The sequence below is a fragment of the Haliotis rubra genome, unplaced genomic scaffold (assembly GCF_003918875.1).
Source record: "Haliotis rubra isolate DU_JTF1 unplaced genomic scaffold, ASM391887v1 Scf1839, whole genome shotgun sequence".
NCBI lineage: Eukaryota > Metazoa > Mollusca > Gastropoda > Lepetellida > Haliotidae > Haliotis > Haliotis rubra.
Window position 1 is genome coordinate 90,950 of NW_025765824.1, and position 13,040 is coordinate 103,989.

The following is a 13,040-nucleotide window of genomic DNA, read 5'->3' on the forward strand; positions in this document are numbered from 1 at the left end:
GTGCGTGGATTTGAATCTCTCACCTTCCATGGCAATATCTTTACTAAAACTACACATGAGCCAAAACAATAATGTTACCTACATTCCTTGTACTTTCAATATGATGATACATACTTTTCAAGATTTTTTAAACAATGACATAATGCCATAAACGATTTAAGTATTCGGGATTATATTTATCAAAGCACCGCCTTTATTACGTGCGTTCTGATTGGTTTGTCGTATTTTCGCACATAACAAGCATCGAGACGGGGACGGGTCTTCTTGGAGTTTACGGAAAGGGGCGAGTGGTGCGAATGTACAAGCAGCTGAGGCGTGTTCAGAATCGCGAGTGCCCGCGAACGCAAGCGAGCGCTCGATCCTGAACGCCTGTGTCCGTTCGAGCGTCCGCGCGCGCACGCGAACCATTCTCACAGCTGCCTCGCCAAGCGAACCAAGATGGCGATCATGTTTAAGGTCATTCGTCACCACTCGCTCCTTTCCGTAACCTCCAAAAGAGTGAGTGAGTGAGTGAGTTAAGATTTAAAGTCACATCGGCAATATTTCAGCCATATCGTGACTAAAACTAGTTCTAAATTTATAATACATACATATAATATATAAAACCCTGTCAACGAAGGACAGTAAAACCACTAGATTATCACAGATTGAGTTAAAACTAGCTAGCATATATCTTTAAAAGTAGAAAATTATTTCCGGACAGTACAATGTAAAATTGGGCTATAGATCGCCAACAACTGAAGGTAGATCACCATACTAGGGACCATGGGTACTTACAGTGTTTTGCTACCTGCATGGAACCTCCAAAAAGAAGGCATGGAGGATATTTTGTTAATGTTGTCAAATAACATGTATATTTCATCGAGTGGTCTGACAAAGTTGATATGTTCACGAGTGGCGTAACCATTGACAACATTAACAAAATATTCCTTTATTATATTTTGATCATTGTTTATAAATGATCGAGACATCGATTTCGTAGTTCGCGTTTCGTAGTTCCAGGCAAAAGTGATATTCTACTCAGTGAAAATGAAAATACCATTTTCTTTTCACCAATATTTACAGTATTTCACCCTTAAGAATATAATAAAAGAAGCTATTCGGCTTGTCCCGGAACAACACGAGTTGGTCACGAATGGTTTATTGTAACCAAGCGCTCGCGTCCGTTCAGGGCCGATGCGAGCGCTCGCGGGAGGCAATCGCGCGGGCGCTCGCGGTTCTGAACACGCCTCAGGGTCGTACACTCTCACGCACTCGGGTTATTCCGGGACAAGCGGGAGGTTACGGAAAAGGCGAGTGGTGACAAACAACACACACATGTCATCCATTCGTCACCACTCGCCCTTTCCGTAACCTCGCTATTCGGCTTGTCCCGAAATAACACGAGTTGGTCACGAATGACATGTCATCGTTAAAGTGAAATAACCTTGATCGAGACGTTGAATCTCATTTCGGCTTCCCTAACCCTCTAGATTCCCTCCATGTACTTACCGCGCCATTTCCTGCCGCGAAGCCAGCCATTGTATCAATACAGCCGGTCTCAACGGAACAGACACACTGGTTGAAAATGTCCTCGATCTTACAGGCGATAGTAGCCTGTCTCACAGTCCCTGAACCACATTATTTTCCCTTCTGCCAAGTCCTTTCTGCAGTGCTAATTATAAAGCCCTAATTGAAGCAAGTCTAGATTTCCTCAGGTTCTGAATCTCTGGTCTCCCTGGGGTTCCTTTTCAATTTAAATGGGCTTGTTTGTTACTATCAAAATTATATATATTCAGAGACTAAGCATTAGTCTAAGGCGGTACGAATGTGCCTATGTTTAGATACGCCTCGACAAACTAGACTTTGCAAAGGCCACGAAAGCTCATCGCTGTGACGCATTATTTGCATTGTACACCTGTACAAGGTTTTTCGTTACGGTCCATTAACATGTTTAAAAAATAAATTCAACATTATGCACTAAACAATGAGAGGGACATTAGTGTAGGTGGTGTGATGGGTCTTGAAAGTACATTTCGAACCTTCTGAAGAGCTAACTGAAAGATATTGTCTCAAAACAAAAACCCACGGGTTTCCACAGCCGAGCTCATTGAATGATCTGGGACGGCATGATAGTTCACTGGGTGAAGCATAGACTAACTCTAGTCTCTGAATATATATAATCTTGATAGATAAAAACAACACCTTAATTTTAAATTGAAAAGGAGTCCGGGTGCGGAGGCAGATTCAGAAACAGAGGAAATCTAGACTTGCTTCATTTAGGGGTTTAGCATTGCAGAAAGGGCCTGGCAGAAGTGAAAATAACGCAGTTCGGGGGCTGTGAGACAGACTAGGTGTAGCATTTCAGGGAGTGGACACTTCATTTACTGAAGAGTGAGTGAGTTAGTTTAGTTTTACGCAGCTTTTAGCAATGTTCCAGCAATATCACTGTGAGGGACGCCAGAAATGGGCTGCATTGTACCCATATGGGATAGGCTAGTGGTTAAAACGTTCGCTCGTCACACCGAAGCCCCGGTTTCGATTTGCCACATGGGTACAATGCAGCCAATTTCTGGTGTCCCCCGCCGTGATATTGCTGGAATACTGCTAAAAGCGGCGGAAAGCTAAACTCACTCACTCTCTTCGAAGGCCCGGGTTAGATTCCCCACATGGGTACAATATGGGACACCAGAAATGGGCTTCACCTTGTACCCATGTTGGAAATCAAACCCGGGCCTTTGTGGCGTGACGAGCGAACGCTTTAACCACAAGGCTACCCCACCGCCCCTTGCTCGTATTGATGGAGCTGACGTTATGAAAACACAATGCCATTTAGATAGTGGTCAAATGTAACATATGTCATATTTGGGATTGCACTTTCGTAGTAAAGTACAGATTCTAGATCTAGTACCTTTGTTGGGTTGAACCCGGGAATCCGGGATTCGAACCTACACCCTCAGAGCCAGGCACCTTATCGCCAGCACATAAAGTTAGCCATCTCACCCACTCGGCCAGCGCGGCTTCCACAAACTGGAAGTCGGTCAACTGGTAGTCTATACCAATAGACTATGTGTACCCCTCTGACGAGCGTAGATTGGCACGGCTCCCACGGGCGAAAGCTATGACTACACAATGCGAATTACAAATGTCATTTACTGAGACAGTGTAATACCAAATATAATATGTTTTACATTTGACCACATTCCAATCCCGGATGGAATTCTATCCAACAATAGTACTAGAACCTGTACTTTACTGAGAAAGTGTAATCTCATATATAACACGTGTGACATTTCATTTTGACAACTTCCTACGGAATCCCCTATTGAGACTTAATTCAACAAAAGTATTAGAACCTGTACTTACTGAGTAAGTGCAATCCCAAATATAACACGTGTGATATTTCATTTTGACCACTTCCTACGGAGTCCCCTATTGAGACTCAATTCAACAATAGTACTACAATCTGTACTTTACTGAGTAAGTGCAATCCCAAATATAACACGTGTGATATTTCATTTTGACCACTTCCTACGGAGTCCCCTATTGAGACTCAATCCAACAATAGTACTAGAATCTGTACTTTACTGAGTAAGTGTAATCCCAAATATAACACGTGTGATTTTTCATTTTGACCACTTCCTACGGAGTCCCCTATTGAGACTCAATTCAACAATAGTATTAGAACCTGTACTTACTGAGTAAGTGTAATCCCAAATATAACATATGTTACATGAAACTGACGTTGTCGGCGAGGACGTTACTATACCGACCGCCGCCATATATCTGGAATATCATTGCGGAGTGCGGCGTTACACAGTAGACAAATTAATCAATAATAACAAAGAAATGTTAATTAATATGCAGCACTTCCAAACAGTCTATTCAATAGAATTACAAATATTGAAATGTTGGTACACATCTACTTTCAACACCTGCTGCAATATTTCATCAAAAGCAAAACCATATATAATATAGTGGATATGATATTGCGGTTTGCCATATGGGAGGAAGTTTTGCTGTAAATGTACATGTAATCTACATTGACTCCTACAATATGTAGTCATAATTCCACAGAACAAGAAAAGCTTGCATTATATCCCAAAACCTTCCGTCATCGTACCTTTTGATCTTATTTGTATACACTTTTTACACATTTTGAAAACGATGACTATTTATGATTTATTGAAAAATAATGTTAGTAACAATCTTGTCCGTTAATTATTGTTTTTGTAATAGGAGACTAGAGTTACTGCCTTTGTGTTTCACAACTGGTAAAACGAATATGGCGTACTTCTGTTCTGTCTTGTGTTCGTGTTTATCAACATGAGGATTAGACCGACAACAAACTACAGTCCGTTTGACTTCATTTGAGACCGATGAATTGTTCACTAACACAAACCCTAATAAATGCAACAAGATCAAACTTTGCACTGTCACATGAAATCGACAGACCAACTCTGATGATTTGTCTCATAATTTTGGACACCCGAATAAAAAAGTTGTTTAACAAACGATCAGTATTTTGTTGTCACTTTTCGCTATTTCTTAGGAGGGGGACCACTTGCTGGTAGAACAGCCAAGTAATGAACAACGTGAGCTGTGAAATTTCAATCTCACACGTACACCTCGCACACCTGACTGTTCTACCAGCAAGTGGTCAAACGGACTGTATGCGTGTTTTCTACACCACCCATCAAAGGTTTAGACTCACTTAAAGCACTCACACTATATATATGGTTACATCGAAGATTAATTTCTCCACTAACTCGAGGGAACCAACTGCAAACCGTATGCAGATGAATTGCACGAGGATCATGCATCAAATTGCTGAAAAGCATGTGCAAATATCGTGCATGTGAATAGCTGCGTTTAAATGTAAAGTTTTGTAAGAATTCGCCAATTTTCACTGAGTTTCATAATTTATTGAACTCATTACAATAATCTTTTCAACGTTACAAATGTGTTTTACAATACACGTGTTTTACAATACATTAGTTCATGTGTAAACAGTACCTTTAAACAGTAGGGTATATTTTGCAAAATCTAGTTTAGAACAGTTGACTGAAGTACGTGGCTACATTTACACTAGTGAGTCTAAACTTTTGATGGGTAGTATACATTTCAGCCTATGGAATCATTTGGGAGGCCGGAAGGTCGCGGGTTCGATCCCCGACCGCGTCATACCAAAAGACGTTAAAATATGGTACTTGTTGGTCCCTGCCTGGCGCTCGGCATTTATGGGTACAACAAGGACTGGTCGGCTCGGAGTCAGTATAATGTGTCTGAGTGGGGTATTCATGCTTCACTGCGGAATGGTATCTCAGTGGGCTAGCACTATAAAACCAGCTTCAGTCTGGGCTAGTACAAGCAGCCGCACATACACATTCACACGCATGCACGTCGTCATATGAGCGAAATATTCTCAAGCACGACGTTAAACCCTATTTCACCTCACCTCACCATTTGGGAGGCCAGGGTTGTTCTACACGGCACCCAACCGTTGAAGGACAGGGTATATAATGGTTAACAAGTCCGCCCGTGCGTACCTCAATCCTTTGTTGGTTTTGTTGGTTTTCACCTTAACCTTTCTTTTTACCTACACATACGAGTGAAGAAAACTTTCTTTATGAGAGACGTCTGTGGGGGATGCTCTGTTTCACCTCACCACAATGAACCTAATTCATAGAAAAGTAGGTTACAACGACGTCGGTTCGCGTGACCGTGGATAAACATGTAAGGTGAACATGGCATTTTGAAAACTCCTGCTGAACATGGCGTCGGTATATGCTCACAACCACAGGGGTGTGTCACGCTTAGAAACAGCGTTAGAAAGACATATAGGTATATAGACCCAGCCCTATTACTATATAAAACAACGATAAACAACGTACAAGTAGTCTGTTCAAAACACTTAAGTTAGAAATAGCTTTCTGCTTTCAGCATGTCTCGACGGCTTTGTACACACTGTCGAGATCATCGTGATGTACACGTTCACGCACGCACACACTCACTTGCTCATAGTGTCAATCACTGGCTTGTCTGGTCCAGTCCGATTATTTACAGACCACCGCGTTAAGAGCTGTAACACTGAGGCGTTAAACAACAAACCAAACACTCACCCCACCCACGGTCTGTAGAGTCGGAACGCTTGTGAATACTTTCGCACCAGAAATCCTTGTCTGTCAAATACGAACACTGGGGCTGAAAATAACCTAGTCAATATAAATCAAATACAAAACCCGACCAACCATTGCTAAATCACAATATGTCGTGAAATAGCCCTAATGGTGCCGTATGCAGTATAGCTGCACTTGCCAATACAGGCGGCAGCTGTGCCCTGAAACGTACAGTTATATAGCCTTGCCCCAAGGCGTACAGGACTTTATTTAAACTCCGGTCGTTCTGCGGCTTTAGAGGCTCATGCTTACATCATTATTATGTACAGCTTATTTGTGTTAAATACATGTATGATACACCAAATGGTAATATAATTATGCTTATCGCTTGGTTGCAAGAATACATTAAGTCTGTACATGCATGTAACCAGTTAAATGAACAATGTTACACTCATGCGTTATTATTTTTCCTATTCGGGCGATGCTGAAAATGAGACATTATTATTGTGCAAAATATTGCTGTTTTCATAATTTTTCCTAGTTTGTTAGAGTGACACAGATGCTTCATTTGGTGCATGTTCGGGTTTCTACAATAACAGTTGTTTATATATTTTTTTCCTTCGAGGGAAATTCGTCTCAAATATCGTTTGCATAACATAGAGAACATAATCTTTCATCTGGAGGTGTTTTACTCCATCGTCCTGTTTCAGCTGGAAGGTAATGGTTTGAGTGGAAGGTAATGGTTTGAAGGTAATGGTTTGAGTGGAAGGTAATGGTTTGAGTGGAAGGTAATGGTTTGAAGGTAATGGTTTGAGTGGAAGGTGAGGTGAGGTGAAATTGGGGTTTAACGTCGTGCTTGAGAATATTTCGCTCATATGACGACGTGCATGCGTGTGTGTGTGTGTGTATGTGTATGTGCGGCTGCTTGTACTAGCCCAGACTGAAGCTGGTTTTATAGTGCCAGCTCACTGAGATACCATGCCGCAGTAAAGCATGAATACCCCACTCAGACACATTATACTGACTCCGAGCCGACCAGTCCTTGTTGTACCCATTAATGCCGAGCGCCAGGCAGGGACCAACAAGTACCATATTTTAACGTCTTTTGGTATGACGCGGTCGGGGATCGAACCCGCGACCTTCCGCTCTCCGGGCGGACGCTCTAACCACTACACCACGGAGGCGGTCTGAGTGGAAGGTAATGGTTTGAGTGGAAGGTAATGGTTTGAAGGTAATGGTTTGAGTGGAAGGTAATGGTTTGAGTGGAAGATAATGGTTTGAGTGGAAAGTAATGGTTTGAGTTGAAGGTAATGGTTTGAGTGGAAGATAATGGTTTGAGTGGAAAGTAATGGTTTGAGAGGAACATACTGGTTTGAGTGGAAGATAATGGTTTAAATGGAAGGTAATGGTTTGAGTGGAAAGTAATGGTTTGAGTGGAAGGTAATGGTTTGAGTGGAAAGTAATGGTTCGAGTGGAAGATAATGGTTTGGATGGAAGGTAAAGGTTTGAGTGGAAGATAATGGTTTGAGTGGAAGATAATGACTTGAGTGGAAGGTAATGGTTTGAGTGGAAGGTAATGGTTTGAGTGGAAGGTAGTGGTTTGAGTGTAAGGTAATGGTTTGAGTGAAAGGTAATGGTTTGAGTGGAAGGTAAAGGCTTGAATGAAAGGTAATGCTTTGAGTGGAAGATAATGCTTTGAGTGGAAGATAATGGTTTGAGTGGAAGGTAATGGTTTGTGTGGAAGGTAATGGCTTGAGTGGAAGGTAATGGCTTGAGTGGAAGATAATGGTTTGAGTGGAAGGTAATGGTTTGTATGGAAGGTAATGGTTTGAGTGGAAGGTAATGGTTTGAGTGGAAGATAATGGTTTGAGTGGAAAGTAATGGTTTGAGGGAAGGTGATGGTTTGAGTGGAAGATAATGGTTTGAGTGAAAGGTAATTGTTTGAGTGGAAGGTAATATGGTCTGAGTGGAAGATAATGGTTTGAGTGGAAGGTAATGGTTTGTGTGGAAGGTAATGGTTTGAGTGGAACGTAATGGTTTATTTGGAAGATAATGGTTTGAGTGGATGTACTGGTTTGAGTGGAAGGTAATGGTTTGCGTGGAGGATACTGGTTTGAGTGGAAGGTGATGGTTTAAGTGGAAGGTAATGACTTGAGTGGAAGGTAATGGTTTGAGTGGAAGGTAATGGTTTGAGTGGAAGGTAATGACTTGAGTGGAAGGTAATGGTTTGAGTTGAAGGTAATGGTTTGAGTGGAAGGTAATGGTTTGAGTGGAAGGTGATGGTTTGAGTGGAAGGTAATGGTTTGAGTGGAAGGTAATGGTTTGAGCGGAAGGTAATGGTTTGAGTGGAAGGTAATGGTTTGAGTGAAAGGTAATGGTTTGAGTGGAAGGTAATGGTTTGAGTGGAAGGTAATGGTTTGAGTGGAAGGTAATGGTCTGAGTGGAAGGTGATGGTTTGAGTGGAAGGTAATGGTTTGAGTGGAACAACTTGGTTTGAGTGGAAGGTAATGGTTTGAGTGGAAGGTGATGGTTTGAATGGAAGGTAAAGGCTTGAGTGGAAGGTAATGGTTTGAGTGGAAGGTAATGACTTGAGTGGAAGGTAATGGTTTGAGTTGAAGGTAATGGTTTGAGCAGAAGGTAATGGTTTGAGTGGAAGGTAATGGTTTGAGTGGAAGGTAATGGTTTGAGCGGAAGGTAATGACTTGAGTGGAAGGTAATGGTTTGAGTTGAAGGTAATGGTTTGAGTGGAAGGTAATGGTTTGAGTGGAAGGTAATGGTTTGAGCGGAAGGTAATGGTTTGAGTGGAAGGTAATGGTTTGAGCGGAAGGTAATGACTTGAGTGGAAGGTAATGACTTGTAGTGGAAGAGTAGTGGTTTGAGTGGAAGGTGATGGTTTGAGTGGAAGGTAATGACTTGAGTGGAAGGTAATGACTTGAGTGGAAGGTAATGGTTTGAGTGGAAGGTGATGGTTTGAGCGGAAGGTAATGACTTGAGTGGAAGGTAATGGTTTGAGTGGAAGGTGATGGTTTGAGGTTCTGAAATTGAGTAATCCCTTCACTGATCTGTAAGGCTGTACTGATCGATAACTCCACAGATGTATGCTAACCATAACCCTACATGCAAGTCTATATACGCGAACAGCACATCGTATGACGAATGATTTTCATAAGGAAACCACATCATCATCACCATCATATCTTTTTATGTAATCTAGGAATTATGATTTCAGCTAAGAAGTATTGCTTTAGAGACTTGTGCATGTCTAGTAATGTATCGCTATGTCCAGAGCTAGTTTTCAATAAATGAAAAGATGAAATGCAATCCTGGGTGGCAATGATGGAGCGATTATGTGTGTGTTTGATGTGCGTGCGGTGTGTGTTTGATGTGTGTCCGATGTATGTTTGATGTGCGTCCGATGTGTTTGATGTGCGTCCGATGTGTTTGATGTGCGTCCGATGTGTTTGATGTCTGTCTGATGTGTTCGATGTCTGTCTGATGTGTTCGATGTGTGTTTGATGTGTGTCCGATGTGTGTGTGTGTGTGTCGGTGGGGTGGGGCGGGGATGTTATGCATGTATGATACGCGCGCGCATGCGTGATGTGTGTGTGTGTTTGCGTGTGGTATGCATGTGTGATGTGCGTGTCTATTTTTGTGTGTGTCCGTCAGTCATGCTCACTGATATATAACCTGCCAATTAACACCGACAACGACTAGGCTTTCCCATTTACTCTCTTCGCCCAGCCGGATACAACAACATACATGTACTTGCCTGTACGCCTACTGACTCCTGGGTTGTTCCAACACGTTGGCAGCAGCACACTTGACAATACGATGTCGCGCTGCTTCAAAGGGTGATCTAGCACGGCTGAGCGTTTTCTAAAGCAAGGGATAATGCAGCGTATGTAACCATGGTAACGCTGCGTCCACGTTCGAATATCAGCTTACAGGCACCTTATTGGGTCGGCGATAACTAATGATGTGATGATTACCAATGGGAGGTAACTCGCGAGTGACCTGACCGAGAGATCAGGCACGAGCCATGAAAACACGTAATCGATTCATCTGTTGCTGTTGTTTGATATTCCCCTGGCGGTCTGAGTGACCTATAATTTTATATACAAACGCTTATACTCTTAATATATATAATTTTGATAGTAACACAGAAACCCATTTAAATTGAAAAGAAACCTCAGTGAGATAGGAGATTCAGAACCTGAACCTCCTAGACTTCTAAGGCAGTATCAGTCGGGAAATGAGAAGTTCTGGGGGCCTATTGGAGACTTTACCATTTAAAGAAATAGCAACTGAGTCAATAAAATAACATTTATGTGATAAATAGGCAGGAACGAGCCAGGGAACTAATAGTTTGTTTTGGGGTTGTTGCTTTTAACACCGCCCTCCAGCTATGGTGGCGGCGGTCTGTAAATAACTTGAGGGCTTTGAAACAAATCGTGGGCGGTGGGGTAACCTAGTGGTTAAAAGCGTTCGCTCGTCACGCCGAAGACCCGGGTTCGAATCCCCACATGGGTACATTGTGTGAAGCTCATTTATGGTGTCCCCCCGCCGTGATATTGCTGGAATATTGCTAAAAGCGGCGTAAAACAAAACTCACTCACTCACTTACTGAAACAAATCGTATCGAAGATCAGAATGATAAGGGCAGTTAACTAATAAATTGACTTCGTTTTCGACAGCCTGACCACTACAGTGACGACAAAGCCTGTCTGCCAGTGGCGTCTTAGTTCCACCACGTTCTAGTTCTAATGGAAGTGTACCACAGCGTAGTTTACCTAGAACACTACGGTGCCATCTGGGCAGTATAGAAGTTATGCATGGTTCTGGAGTAACAGTGTACTTAAACTGACTATATATGTGCGTAGCTTATTACCGTTAGATTACCCTGGTCATTCCCACAATTCCCGTAGCCACTCATGATGATCTAACAACTGTACATGTTGAAGTGACAGGTAAGTTCATTAACTAGACATGTGTAGCAGATCTCGCCTTGGAGATACTGTTGACCTTAGAGTGAAAGTGAGTGAGTTTAGTTTTTGCCACGCACCCAGCAATATTTCAGCTATATGGCGGCGGACTGTAAATAATCGAGTCTGGACCAGACAATCTAGTGATCAACAGCAGCAGAGCATCGATCTGCGCAATTGGGAACCGATGACAATATAATCAAGCATATATCAAGCGAGCCTGACCACCCGATCCCGTTAGTCGCCTCTTATGACAAGCATGGGTTACTGAAGACCAGAGGACAGAAAGCAACTGTGCTCCGTCAACAGCTGTAATACTGACAGACAGACACAATATTTTATCATTGTGTCACGTGAATGTACACATGAATTAAAATGACAGTGGTAAAAAGAGCATAAAACATACAACCCGGATCTTCACGGGTCGCTTGACTTCAGATATCGGGCCGATAAAATAAAACAAGTAACCAACCATACGTGTGGATTTACTGTTAGAATGGATTGAAAAATTAAAAATGGGTCATGTGCTTATTATTACGATGCAAACTCTCTTGGGATTGTATCTTTGTAATTTGCGTGGCTATTTCTATTTCAATAGTGTACATATTCACAGTTTGAACCTCTCTGCTGACATATCTGGAAGTCTCATCTTGGGGAATCTTAACCAGCATAGAGACAACTGGTTTAGAGCATGATGAAGCTCCGTAGGCGGGAGCTTATTTGAGGCTCTGTCTCGCAGTTGATAGATGTGTAATATAGGTCTAAATTAAACACTTGCAACGCAACTTTGACGGTGACTAAGGAACACTTTGGATGTGTAAAGCGTACTATAAACCAGTGTATGAAATAAGCCAAAAACCCAGCCAGACATTTGGGCTGGTAACTTCAAAAACTTACAGCCCAGATGAGATTTAACCAGTCCTTCTTATATACTAAATAGAGAGTGCCATTGGACACGTTATCTGAATTAAAAAAAATCACCCGTCCATCGGGCTTGCTAGCTGTAAACTTAGACCGTCCGACAGAAATCTAGCCCGTCTCGGGCGGTCGGAAGGTCCTTATTTCATACACTGTATGAACTTCGTCCTCTTTCTTACAGTGAAAATGTTTAGTGACGTCTCTGTCAAACAGGATACAACCTGTTAATCTCTCATAAATGTGCGTTACAGCAATACACGAAGCCCTTGTTTCTCCCACACACACTTTGTGTAAAACGTAAGGATCAGCGCTGTATTGGGGGTACTTTCCTAAGTTACGCTCGGTTAACAAAGATAGTTTATCAAATACTACTAAAAGCTGTAAACTAAACCTATTTGCGAGTGAATGTAATACACTTTCACCTTATTTGTGGGAGGTTGGGTGGGGTAGCTTAAAGTACTGTCGGAAATGCTAGAAAAATGCTTTTTAGCCTTAATATCTTTAGAAAGGTGATAAATGTATTATGTTGTCAATATATCAACTCACCTATAGTGTACCTGAATTTTTATTTTCAATTGATTTTAACATCTCATGCATTTACAAGGGCGGTTTACAGGAGAGAATTTTGTACCAAAAACAACAACTTAAGATTTTTCAGAGTTCAACAACAGAAATCTGGAAATAGTCTTCTACATTTATGCTAATAATACAGGTGGTGTAAAAATATAATTTGACGTTTTTCTTAAACAGAAAAATGTTGAATGTTTGTGTTACTTTACTTAATTATCGTTTCTTTATTGAAGAAATATTAATATAAATGTTAAGTCTTTATAAATAAGTTTCCGTCATGCATGCACATCTTTATCACAGCGTCCACTATGGCCAACTATTTGCAGAGACGATTGTTGCAAAGGTTTATAAGATTTTGTGCTTGAAAAAAGACAGAGGTAAACCTTTCATTAGTATAGAAATGGTTTATTACAGAACTTGTAGAGCTGTTGGTATGTCTTACCAACAAGTTTACAATATTATGAAAACATAG

The 13,040-nt window shown here is 41.6% G+C and overlaps 1 protein-coding gene across 2 annotated transcripts in view; it reads right to left on the bottom strand.

Moving 5' to 3' along the window:
• LOC124273766 (monocarboxylate transporter 14-like) overlaps nt 1-6,151 on the bottom strand; it is a 41,527-nt gene extending 35,376 nt beyond the window's left edge. Inside the window, exon 1 of one of the 2 annotated variants that reach the window (XM_046709076.1) lies at nt 6,102-6,151. The gene's annotated coding sequence lies outside the window, so the exon portion shown is untranslated. Of the gene's footprint in view, nt 1-1,491; nt 1,660-6,101 lie in introns of those variants that run through there. The other variant, XM_046709073.1, reaches the window with a different exon arrangement.
• Between the last annotated feature and the right edge of the window lie 6,889 nt (nt 6,152-13,040).